Below are 10,698 nucleotides of genomic sequence, written 5' to 3'. Positions count from 1 at the left end.
AATTTTTAATTCTTAAACTTTATAATAAGAAAAGGCTCTAATATAAAACTTTATTTCATCTAAATAATCAAAAGCATGCATCCATTCATCTGTGAGAATCTAAACATCAAGGAACTGTGTTACTATTTTCAAAGCATCTATTAAGAGCCAGTTCTATGTCTGGCTGTTTCCTGTTGGTTCATTTTCTCCTCATGCCAAGAAAACAGGCAACATAAACAGCCATGGTGTGTGCCTATAATGCCTAAGAAGTCTGAAGCAGAAAGATCCAGAGTTTGAAGTCAGCCTGGGTTTGAAAGTGAGACCCTGTTTCAAAAACAGAAAAAGAAAAAAAGACACTTAGGTAGCCACAGGCATGTATCCAGTAACTTTAAAACAAAAACTTACCTTTAGGGAGAATAAAACTAATCTAAGTAATTACACTAACACCTGCCCAGGGTTGTGGTACACCCCTTTAATCCCAGCACTCAAGAGGCAAATGCAGGCAGATTTCTGTAAGAGCAAGGCTGCCTGGTCTACAATAGCAAGCTCCAAGCTAGCTGTGACTACAAAGCAAAAAACTTGTCAAGAGACAGAGAGGAGAGAGAGACAGAGAGAGAGACAGAGAGAGAGACAGAGACAGAGACAGAGACAGAGAAGAAGGAGGTAAGTGGGGAAAGGGGAGGAGGGAAGAAGAGGCAAGTGGGAGAGAGAGGGAGGGAGGGAGGGGGGGAAAGAGAGGGGGGGTGAGAGACCTGACTGATTCCATATTGGATAAAACCTCCATAGGACTGACCCAGCCCTGGGCCCTGTTCCAAGAGAAACCAAAATACTTAGAATGGATCAAGAACAACTCCCCTGCCAACGGTCAATTAACCAGGGACAGGAAAGTACTAAAAGTCCAAATGTCAGTTTATAGTTTGGCACTGGGCTGCAACCCAGTTGCAGATGCTTACCGGGTTGGAGACCCCCTACTCCCCTACTTGCTGAAATAAACCTATAAAAACCTCTGTCTCCCAAAGCAAGGGGTCTCACTTCTGAGATCTGCTAGGTCAGTGACAGAGTGGGCCCCAGCTTAAGCTTGTAACAATAAAAGAACCCTTGTGTATTTGCATTGGTTGGCTCCTTGGTAGTATTTGGGGTCTCGTGAACTGGGCACAATATCTTGGGGACTTGTCCGGGATCCCCAAGACCCCCAGGACCCCTGAACCAGAGGGTTCCTGGCCGGCCCACTAAGTGTCTGTTTGTTTCTAGGGGTACCTGTCTGTGTTTGACCTAGCTTTTGTTCTGAGCCTCAAGGCAAACTTGTGAACAGTGTGGTCAGGAGTGGACGCACTGGATGACCATGACCACAGAGGTCTGGAAGATGCTCCAGACCCCGGCAGAGGGGACAGAGGGCCCCAGACTCTGTTGATTTCTGTGAAAGGACAAGGCGGGTCGCTCCCACGGCACAGCAGTTCGCCGCTGTCCTTTTTCAGTTTTTCTTCCCCATGAGCAGGGGAATTTACTACTTGGCCTTCTGCGTGTCTTTCTGGCTCTCTGTTTTGTCTTTGGTTGTCTATTTCTCTGTGACTGAGACGGACGCAATGGGACAGACTCCCTCTACACCCCTGGACCTGATTTTTGCACATTTTGGACAGGTTAAGACTCAAGCTCATAACCTCTCTGTTGTTGTCAGGAAGGATAAACTAACTACTTTCTGCAGGTCTGAATGGCCCACTTTCAACGTGGGATGGCCCTCGGAGGGGATCTTTGATCCTGCTGTCATTAATGCGGTTGAGAAATTATTCTTCAACCACGTGTGAGACACTTGGATCAAATATAATACATAATGGTCTGGGGAGATTTAGTTCGTAACCCCCCTCCTTGGGTCAAGTCTTTTCTTCCTTTACAGAAAACTGAGGTGCTGACGGCTACAGAACAGAAAATGACAACCCAGAAAGCACCTAAACCTGAAACCAAACCATCGGTACCGTCACTGTACCCTGTCTTACAGAGCAGCACAGAAGATCTAATCCCCCCGCCTTATCCACCTCCTCCACAGGAGGTACCCCCTCCGGAACCGGCAACCCTCGTACCAGATTCTTCACAGGCACGGGGGACTGGCTCAGGGTACTAGGAGTAGAAGGGCAGCAACACCAGAGAGTCCAGACTCTACTATTTAACCCCTCAGAATCGCCAGCCCCACCGATGAGGCTGGAAACCAGCCCCATCACTATTGGCCATTCACCACTAGTGACCTTTACAACTGGAGAACCCAGAATGCTCCCTTTTCTGAAAATCCTAAGGAGCTTATTAATTTATTATAAACTGTCTTATTCACACACCAACCCACTTCGGATGATTGTCATCAATTATTACAGGTTCTGTTTACCACAGGGGAAAGGAACATATCCAACCAGAAGCCAGGAAGTTAATTCCTGGCAATACTGGTGTCCCTACTACTGACCCGGCACTGATTGATGCTGCCTATCCACTGACCCGGCCTGATTGGGATTCTAATACTGCAGAAGGTAAGGGGAGGCTTCTGGTTTACCGCCAGTCTCTGTTGGCAGGTCTCAAAGTGGCTGCTCGTAGGCCAATGAATTTGGCAAAGGCATACAATATTAGGAACTAAATGAAAGCCCAGCTGCATTCTTGGAGCGAATAACGGATACCTTCCACTGGTACACTCCATTAGACCTGGAGGCCAAAGATAATTTAGCAGCAGTGGCCATGGCTTTTGTTAACCAGTCGGCTCCGGATATAAAAAAGCGCCAAAGATTAGAGAGACTGGGTGAAAAGAGCTTAAGGCATTTAATAACTGTGGCCGAGAAAGTGTACAATAATAGGGATAGTGCAGAGGAAAAACAGAAAAAGGCAGAAAGGAGGCAGAACAAGGACCTGGCAAGGATCCTGCTGGCTGCCACTGCGGATCCAGAGGACCAGCAGAGGCATCTGAGACAGATAGTGTTGAGGAAAAGGAGTCTCTTGCAGTATGTGGATGACCTACTTGTGGCTTGCATGGACAGCACAGAACGCCTGTTGCAGATGTTGGGAAGCCTGGGCTATTGGGCCTCTGCTACAAAGGCCCAATTATGCAAACAACAGATCCAATACTTGGGCTATATACTCAAAGAAGTACTACTGGTAAAAGATGCTGAAAAACTGACTTTGGGCCAGAACTTGACCATCACCACACCAAATGCAACTGAAGGAGCTTTAAATCAGCCCCCGGACAGATGACTAAGTAACGCCCATATAACTCATTATCAGGCATTACTTCTTCATCCTGCTAGAATCACCTTCCAAGTACCAGCTGCCCTGAATCCAGCCACTCTCTTGCTGGACCCAGACTTGGATGCCCGCCTGCATGACTGTGCCAGAATCCTGGCCCATGTCCACGGTACCCGATCAGATCTGAGAGATACCATTATCTGATGCTGAAGTAACTTGGTTCACTGACAGGAGCAGCTTTGTCCAGGATGGCAAGAGGTATGCAGGGGCGGCTGTAGTATCATTAACCAGCATCATTTGGGCAGAGCCTCTGCCCACTGGCACTTCAGCCCAAAAGGCTGAACTTATTGCCCTAACTAAGGCGCTCGCATTGGGAAAGGACAAAGAGCTTAATGTGTATACGGACAGCCGATATGCCTTTGCCACTGCACATGTTCATGGGGCAACATATCGAAAACGGGGCTTATTAACAGCAGAGGGAAAGACTGTCAAAAATAAAGAAACCCTAACATTGCTGAGGGCTCTCTGGCTGCCAAAGAAATTGGCAATTATCCACTGCCCAGGTCATCAAAAAGGGGATGTGCTGGATAGCTTTAGTGTCAACTTGACACACCTGGGTTGAGGGAGCCCCAATTGGGGAATTTCTTTTATTGGACTGGCCTGTGGCCATGTCTGAGGGACATTTTCTTGATGAGTGATGTGGGAGGACCCAGTCCACTGTGAGTGGTGCCACCCCTGGGCAGGTGGGCCTGTGTTGCATAAGAAAGCAGGCTGAGCAGGGGCCAAGGGAGCAAGCCAGTAAGCGTTCCTCCATGCCCTGTGCTCTAGCTCCTTGCCCTGAGTTCCTACCTTGGGCTCCCAGATGAAATGTGACCTGGGATATGCAAGCTAAATAAACCCTTTCCTCCCCAAGTTGGTAGTGGTCAGAGTGTTTTGTCACAGCAATGAAGAAACAAACGAGGACAGGGGATGATCCGATTTCCCAAGGAAACAATCGAGCAGATCAGGCAGCTAAACAAGCTGTCCTCCAAACTGACTCAATCTTGGTCGCCACAGTAATTGACCAAGGTGACACAAACCTCCCCAAAAAGCCCAAATATACTGGGGGGGGGGGACCTGAAATGGATAACAGGACTGGCGAGGACTCAACGCCTGGAAGGATGGTGGAGGTCAGCAGAAGGGAAACTGATCCTCCCAGAAAAATTAGGAAAACAAATGTTGGCAAAAATACACCATTCTTCCCACATGGGGATCAAGAAGATGCAGGACTTAATTCGACATACCGAAGTAAAAATCAAGGACACCAATTTAAAGATTAAAGACATTGTCAATGGTTGTAAAGCTTGCCAACTCACTAATGCAGTGCCAAATATTAGAAACCTGTGAAGAGGGAGAAAACTTGGAGCCTATTGGGAAACGGATTTCACTGAGGTAAAACCTGGCAGGTATGGATACCATTATTTACTAGTCTTTGTAGATACTTTTTCAGGATGGACTGGAGCCTTCCCTACTAGACATGAAACAGCTCAAATGGTGGCAAAGAAACTGTTGGAAGACATCTTCCCCAGGTATGGCTTTCCACAGATGATAGGGTCAGATAATGGACCGGCTTTTGTGTTCAAGGTAAGTCAGAGTCTGGCCACAGTTCTGGGGACTGACTGGAAACTACATTGTGCTTATAGACCCCAGAGTTCAGGACAGGTAGAGAGAATAAATAGAACTCCTAAAGAGACTTTAACTAAATTGACCTTAGAGACTGGTGGTGACTGGGTGACTCTCCTTCCATATGCACTCTATTGAGTGTGTAACTCCCCTTACCAGATGGGATTAACTCCCTTTGAGATCATGTTTGGAGTGGCCCCTCCCATTATCCCTAACCTCCTTGGCAAAAATGTTTCTGCAAAATAGGAGAGGCTTAGACCTGTTGTTCTTGCAGCAGGGAGGCCTCTGTGCTGCCCTTAAGAGTGTTATTTTTATGTAGATCACTCTAGGGTCATCAAAGAATCCCTGGCCAAGGTTAGAGAAAGTCTGGCTCAAAGAGAGAATGAATATAGGGCTAAACAAGGATGGTTTAAATCCTGGTTCAATAGCTCCCCTTGGTTGACCACTTTGATTTCAACCTTACTTGGACCCCTCCTCATTCTGATTATGCTCTTGACTTTTGGACCTTGCATTTTAAATAAATTGGTAGCTTTCATAAAAAAGCAGCTGGGGACTATACAGCTACCCACTATAAGTCCCTCCAGAGTCTGGGTGATAAAAAAACATGAGATGAGGGAGTGCCCATGATTGGGCCCCCAAGTACTAGTCAGAGGGGGGAATGAGAGACCTGACTGACTCCATCTTGGATAAAACCTCCATAGGACTGACCCAGCCCTGGGCCCTGTTCCAAGGAAAACTACAATACTTGGAACGGATAGAGAACAACTCCCCCGCCAACGGTCAATTAACCAGGGACAGGAAAGTACTAAAAGTCCAAATGTTGGTTTATGGTTTGGCACTGGGCTGCAACCAATCAGATGCTTGCCAGGCTGGAGACCCCCTACTCCCCTACTTGCTGAAATAAACCTATAAAAACCTCTGTCTCCCAAAGCAAGGGGTCTCACTTCTGAGATCCGCTAGGTCGGTGACAGAATGGGCCCAAGCTTAAGCTTGTAACAATAAAAGAACCCTTGTGTATTTGCATCGTTGGCTCCTTGGTGGTCTTTGGGGTCTCATAAACTGGGTACAACAAGGGAGGCAGAGAGGAGGAGAGGGGAAGGGAAGAGAGAAAATGAAGGAAGTTCCAAGCTATAATCTTAACATATACATGATATAAAAAAGCAGAGAAAAAAAATTAATCCAAATTCAAGTAAGTATTTTGGGGTTTAGAGTATTCTAGAACTTCAACTTCCAATATGTTTTTGTCTTAAAAAGTCTACGTAGAAGCTCTGAAGGATGGATTACCTGCTAAGGGTGCTTGTTGCCAAGCTCAATCTCCAGGATACACATGGTAGGAGAGAACCAACTTCCCCAAGTTGTTCTCTAAACCATACAAACATGCACAAAAGTAACAACACAAGTGGAAACAGAGACTAGTTCTTGAGGTGGGTGAGGGAGGGGCTGCACAGATGCAGCTACTGTCACCACAGGACACATTGTCAAGATCTACCGTGCCATGGAAGATTATTTAAACTTAGCTGTATATACAGACACAAAATTTAGGTTAAGTGAGAGCCATGAAGAAAAACAGCCTAGAAATGAAGAGGAAAGCACTCCTAGCACTACAGTCTTGAATTTCTCTATTAAAGAAACTTTTATCCTACAAATCTAGCCAGCCATTTGTTAGAGAGTTACTTCTACCAAATCTTTCAGGGGATTGTGTTTTATTACCGTAGAAGAGCTCTTGACAGAGAATTAAAATCTCCAAATCTGCTGGTTCATGGCAAAGGAACAAAATGGCTGCTTTTGGACACTTGCCATGGCCTCCTGAGTGGCTGGGATTACAGGACTGCACCACTAAGTTGAGTTCGGAAGTGGAATCTTTATAAGACTGAAAGAGAAACCATGAAGCTTCACATACCACGTCAAAAACTTGGATAAAAATGGCTTGGGGGCCAGATGTGGTGGTGCATGCCTTTAATCCCAGCACTCAGGAGGCAGAGGCAGGCAGATCTCTGTGAGTTCAAGGCCAGCCTGGTCTACATAATGAGTTCCAGGACAGCTGGAGCTACAGGGAGACCCTGTCTCAAAAAGGCCAAAAAAAAAAAAAAAGAAAAAGAAATTGCTTGGCTCTGCCCTTGAAAATGTTAGTCTAACTTTGTCAAATGAATGCCTAGGAAAATGAGAAAGAATTGTTCATAGTTTGATGATTTGACAATAAAAACAGTTTTCTAACAAAAAATTCTGCACATTGTATCAGAAACAGTATTTTTACTGTTGGCTCTATTTTTCTCTTGTAGACTTTTCTACTGCTATAAAACTTTTAAGGTGTATTCTACCTCCTAATTTCAAAAGTGTAACTCAAAATGTAAATGTTCTATATTAATTTAAATATAATTCTGTAGTGTGTCAAAAAAAAAAAGAAAGTAAAAATACTTTTTGGAGTATTTCTCCTTAAAAATCTACTGAGCCAGAGCTGACGAGGCTGCTCAGCAGTAAAGAGCACTGGCTGCTCTGGACCCGGGTTCAATTCCCAGAACCCACATGGCAGCTAATAACTGTCTGTAACTCCAGTTCCAGGGGATCTGATGCCCTCTTATGACCTCCTCGGGCACTGAATGACACAGGCGCACTTATGTACCTGCAGGCAATATACCCATACATATAAAATAAAAATAATAAAATAGCTTTAAAATCTACTGAGCCAAATATTTCCTTTTAGAAGGTATAAACAGTTATCTGAACTTACCACAAATCAATTTACAAGGCTCAAGGAGTCTTTAACAATAAACACATCACTCTCAAGTTATTAAAAAGTTACAAAGATAAGTTCTGTCATGCCCACTGCGCTTTGACTCCCCCAGCCTTGTTCACTCTCCACGCTCCCCCACCCCATCTCTTCTCCTAGCATGGGCACTGGCCCATTTCTTCTCTTGGCACCCCAGAACTCTGGACTGCCCTTTTGGCCCAGACTCCCCACTGCTTCCTGATCCTTTGCGCCCAGACCAAACCAATTCTTCCCACTAGTCCCCAGGAGTCCTCGGGTCTGTTCCCTCCCCCACCTCCCTTTGCATTCCTGGGCAGCCCAGACTCCCAGCTTCCTGGAGCCAGCATCTTTCCTAGGTAAGTTCAGCCCCACCCACTGCGCCTTGACTCCCCCAGCCTCGTTCACCATCCCAGCTCCCCCATCCCATCTCTCCTCCTAGCGTGGGCACTGGCCCATTTCTTCTCTTGACACAACAGACCTCTGGACTTCCCTCTTTGCCCAGGTTCCCCACTGCTTCCTGATCCTTTGCACCCAGACCAACCCAATTCCTAGACCCCAGGAGCCCTCGGGGCTTGTGCCCTCCCTCACCTCACCTTTGCATTTCTGGGCAGCACAGTCCCCAACTTTCTTTCCTGGGTAAGTTCAGTGGCGCCCACTGTACCTTGACTCCTCTAGCCTTGTTCACCCTCCCAGCTTCCCCCCCCCCCCGTCTCTCCTCCTAGCATGGGCACTGACCCATTTCTTCTCTTGACACTCCAGACCTCTGGATTGCACTCTTGGCCCAGGCTCCCCACTGCCTCCTGATCCTTTGCACCCAGACCAATCCAATTCCTCTGTCTAGTCCCAGGGACCCCTCAGGGTCTGTTCCCTCCCCTGCCTCATCTTTGCATGCCTGAGACAGGCCCTCATCCCTGGCCAGCCCAGCCCCCAACTTCTGAAGCCAGCATCTTTCCTGGAGGGAGCCAGACCTTAGGAGAAAGTCTGAGAGCATCTGATCCTCATCCGACTTGGGCCTCTGTGGGAACTCCTAAGCAGCAGGACAAGGGCAATTTGGCCCCTCCAATATAAAATCAAAGGAGAAAACCTGAACCCTAGACCAACCAGCTTTTCATGCCCAACAAGTAAACCACAAAGACACATAAAGTTTACAAAAAGCAGACCTAAATTCAACAAAGGAAGGACTGAGTCTCACACAAGAATCAGAAACTACAAAAGAAATCCACATGTCAAAGTCACAGAGAAAATATAACATGAAAAACCCAAATAATATATCCCCATCAAGTGCCAACAGTCCTGCAGAGGAGTACAATGAGAACCCCCTAGAGATAACACAGGATATGGAATTCAAAAGAACAATTATAAACATGATAAAAGAATTCAGTGAATTTAAAGAACACATAAACAAAGACATCGAAGAACTGAAGGAAGATAGGGATAAACTTCTGAATGAATTCAGAAAAGGGCTAGAATATTGAAGAATACTCAGGCTGAAATGAAGAAGGAAGTGAAACACTCAATTAGCCAATTTGAAAGGACAGGAGAAAGCCTCACCAATAGGATGAATGAAATGGAAAGCAGAGTATCAAGACTGGAAGATAAAGTGGATGAATTATGACCATTCAAGCAAAGATTATGAAAACTTTAAGAAAACACAAGAATGAAATACGCAGGAATTGTGTGACACCATAAAAAGACCAAACTTACACATCACAGGCATGGAGGAAGGAGATGAATCTCAAGAAAATGGTACGGACCAGATCTTCAACAGGATTGCAGAAGAAACATTTCCCAAAATTAAAGACATGCACATACAAATACAAGAAGCACATAGAACACTAAATAGACAATGACCAGAAAAGAAACTCTCCACAGCATATCATAGTAAAAACAATGAATGTACAGAACAAAGAGAGAATCCTGAAAGCTGCAAAAGAAAAACAAGTCACATATAAAGGAAAACCCATCAGAATTACAGCTGACTTTTCAGTGCAAACTATGAAAGCCAGAAGACCCTGGACCAAAGTATTCCTGGTTCTAAATGACCACAGATGCCAATTCAGATTACTTTACCCAGCCAAAATGTCTATTATAGTCAAGGGGGAAAGAAAAATCTTACATGACATAAATAGGCTGAAAGAATTCATGTCCACAAAACCAACCCTTCAGAGAGTTCCTGAAGCAATACAAAGAGCTGAAGAAAGGAATGACTATACCCAAGGGGTAACAGAAAGAAACTTAATGAAGATATAACTGTGGAAATGCACAATTACACCAAGAATGCAAACAGAAATCAAAACAATGGGAATCAATACACATCTTTGATTAATAACTTTAAATATCAATGGACTGAACTCCCCAGTCAAAGACACAGATTAGTTGAATGGATTAAGAAACAAAACCCATCTTTTTGTTGTCTGCAAGAAACTCATCCCACTTTCAAGGACAGGCACTATATTAAGGTGAAAGGTTGGAAAAAAATATTCCAAGCGAATGGTACAAAGAAAAAAGCAGGCATTACAATTCTAATATCTGACAAAATAGACTTCAAACCAAAACTAATCAGAAGAGATAAAGAGGGCCAATTCATTCTGATCAAAGGAACAGCTGACCAAGAAGATATTACAATCATGAACATATATTTACCAAACTGGTGCACCCAACTTCATAAAAGCAGTACTACGGGACTTACATTAATGGTAAAGGACTTCAATACCCCACTGTCTCCATTAGACAGGTCAATGGGACAGAGAATTAACAGAGAGACATCTGAATTAAACAATATCATACATCAAATGGGCCTAACAGACATCTACCAAATATTCCACCCAAGCACCAAAGAATATACTTTCTATTCAGCGCCCTATGGAACTTTCTCCAAAATCGACCACATACTGGGGCACAAAACAAGCCTCAACAAATTCAGAAAGACTGAAATAATTCCATGTATTCTATCAGACCACAATGCAATAAAGCTTAAAATCAACACTGGAAGAAACCCTAGTAACTACATGAACACATGGAGATTAAACACTGCACTCCTGAATGATGAATGGGTCAAATGAGAAATTAAGAAATAAATAAAAGTATTCCTGTGTAGA

The 10,698-nt window shown here is 44.7% G+C and overlaps 1 protein-coding gene across 2 annotated transcripts in view; it reads right to left on the bottom strand.

Annotated features, from left to right (window-relative positions):
- Iws1 (interacts with SUPT6H, CTD assembly factor 1) overlaps positions 1–10,698 on the bottom strand; it is a 69,363-nt gene that overhangs the window by 46,777 nt on the left and 11,888 nt on the right. The gene's annotated exons all lie outside the window — the stretch shown is intronic.

Source organism: Nannospalax galili, unplaced genomic scaffold (genome assembly GCF_000622305.1).
Source record: "Nannospalax galili isolate Female #2095 unplaced genomic scaffold, S.galili_v1.0 scaffold1615, whole genome shotgun sequence".
Classification (NCBI taxonomy): domain Eukaryota; kingdom Metazoa; phylum Chordata; class Mammalia; order Rodentia; family Spalacidae; genus Nannospalax; species Nannospalax galili.
Note: the sequence above shows the minus strand (reverse complement) of the source record. Positions and strands in the feature narration are given on the sequence as shown.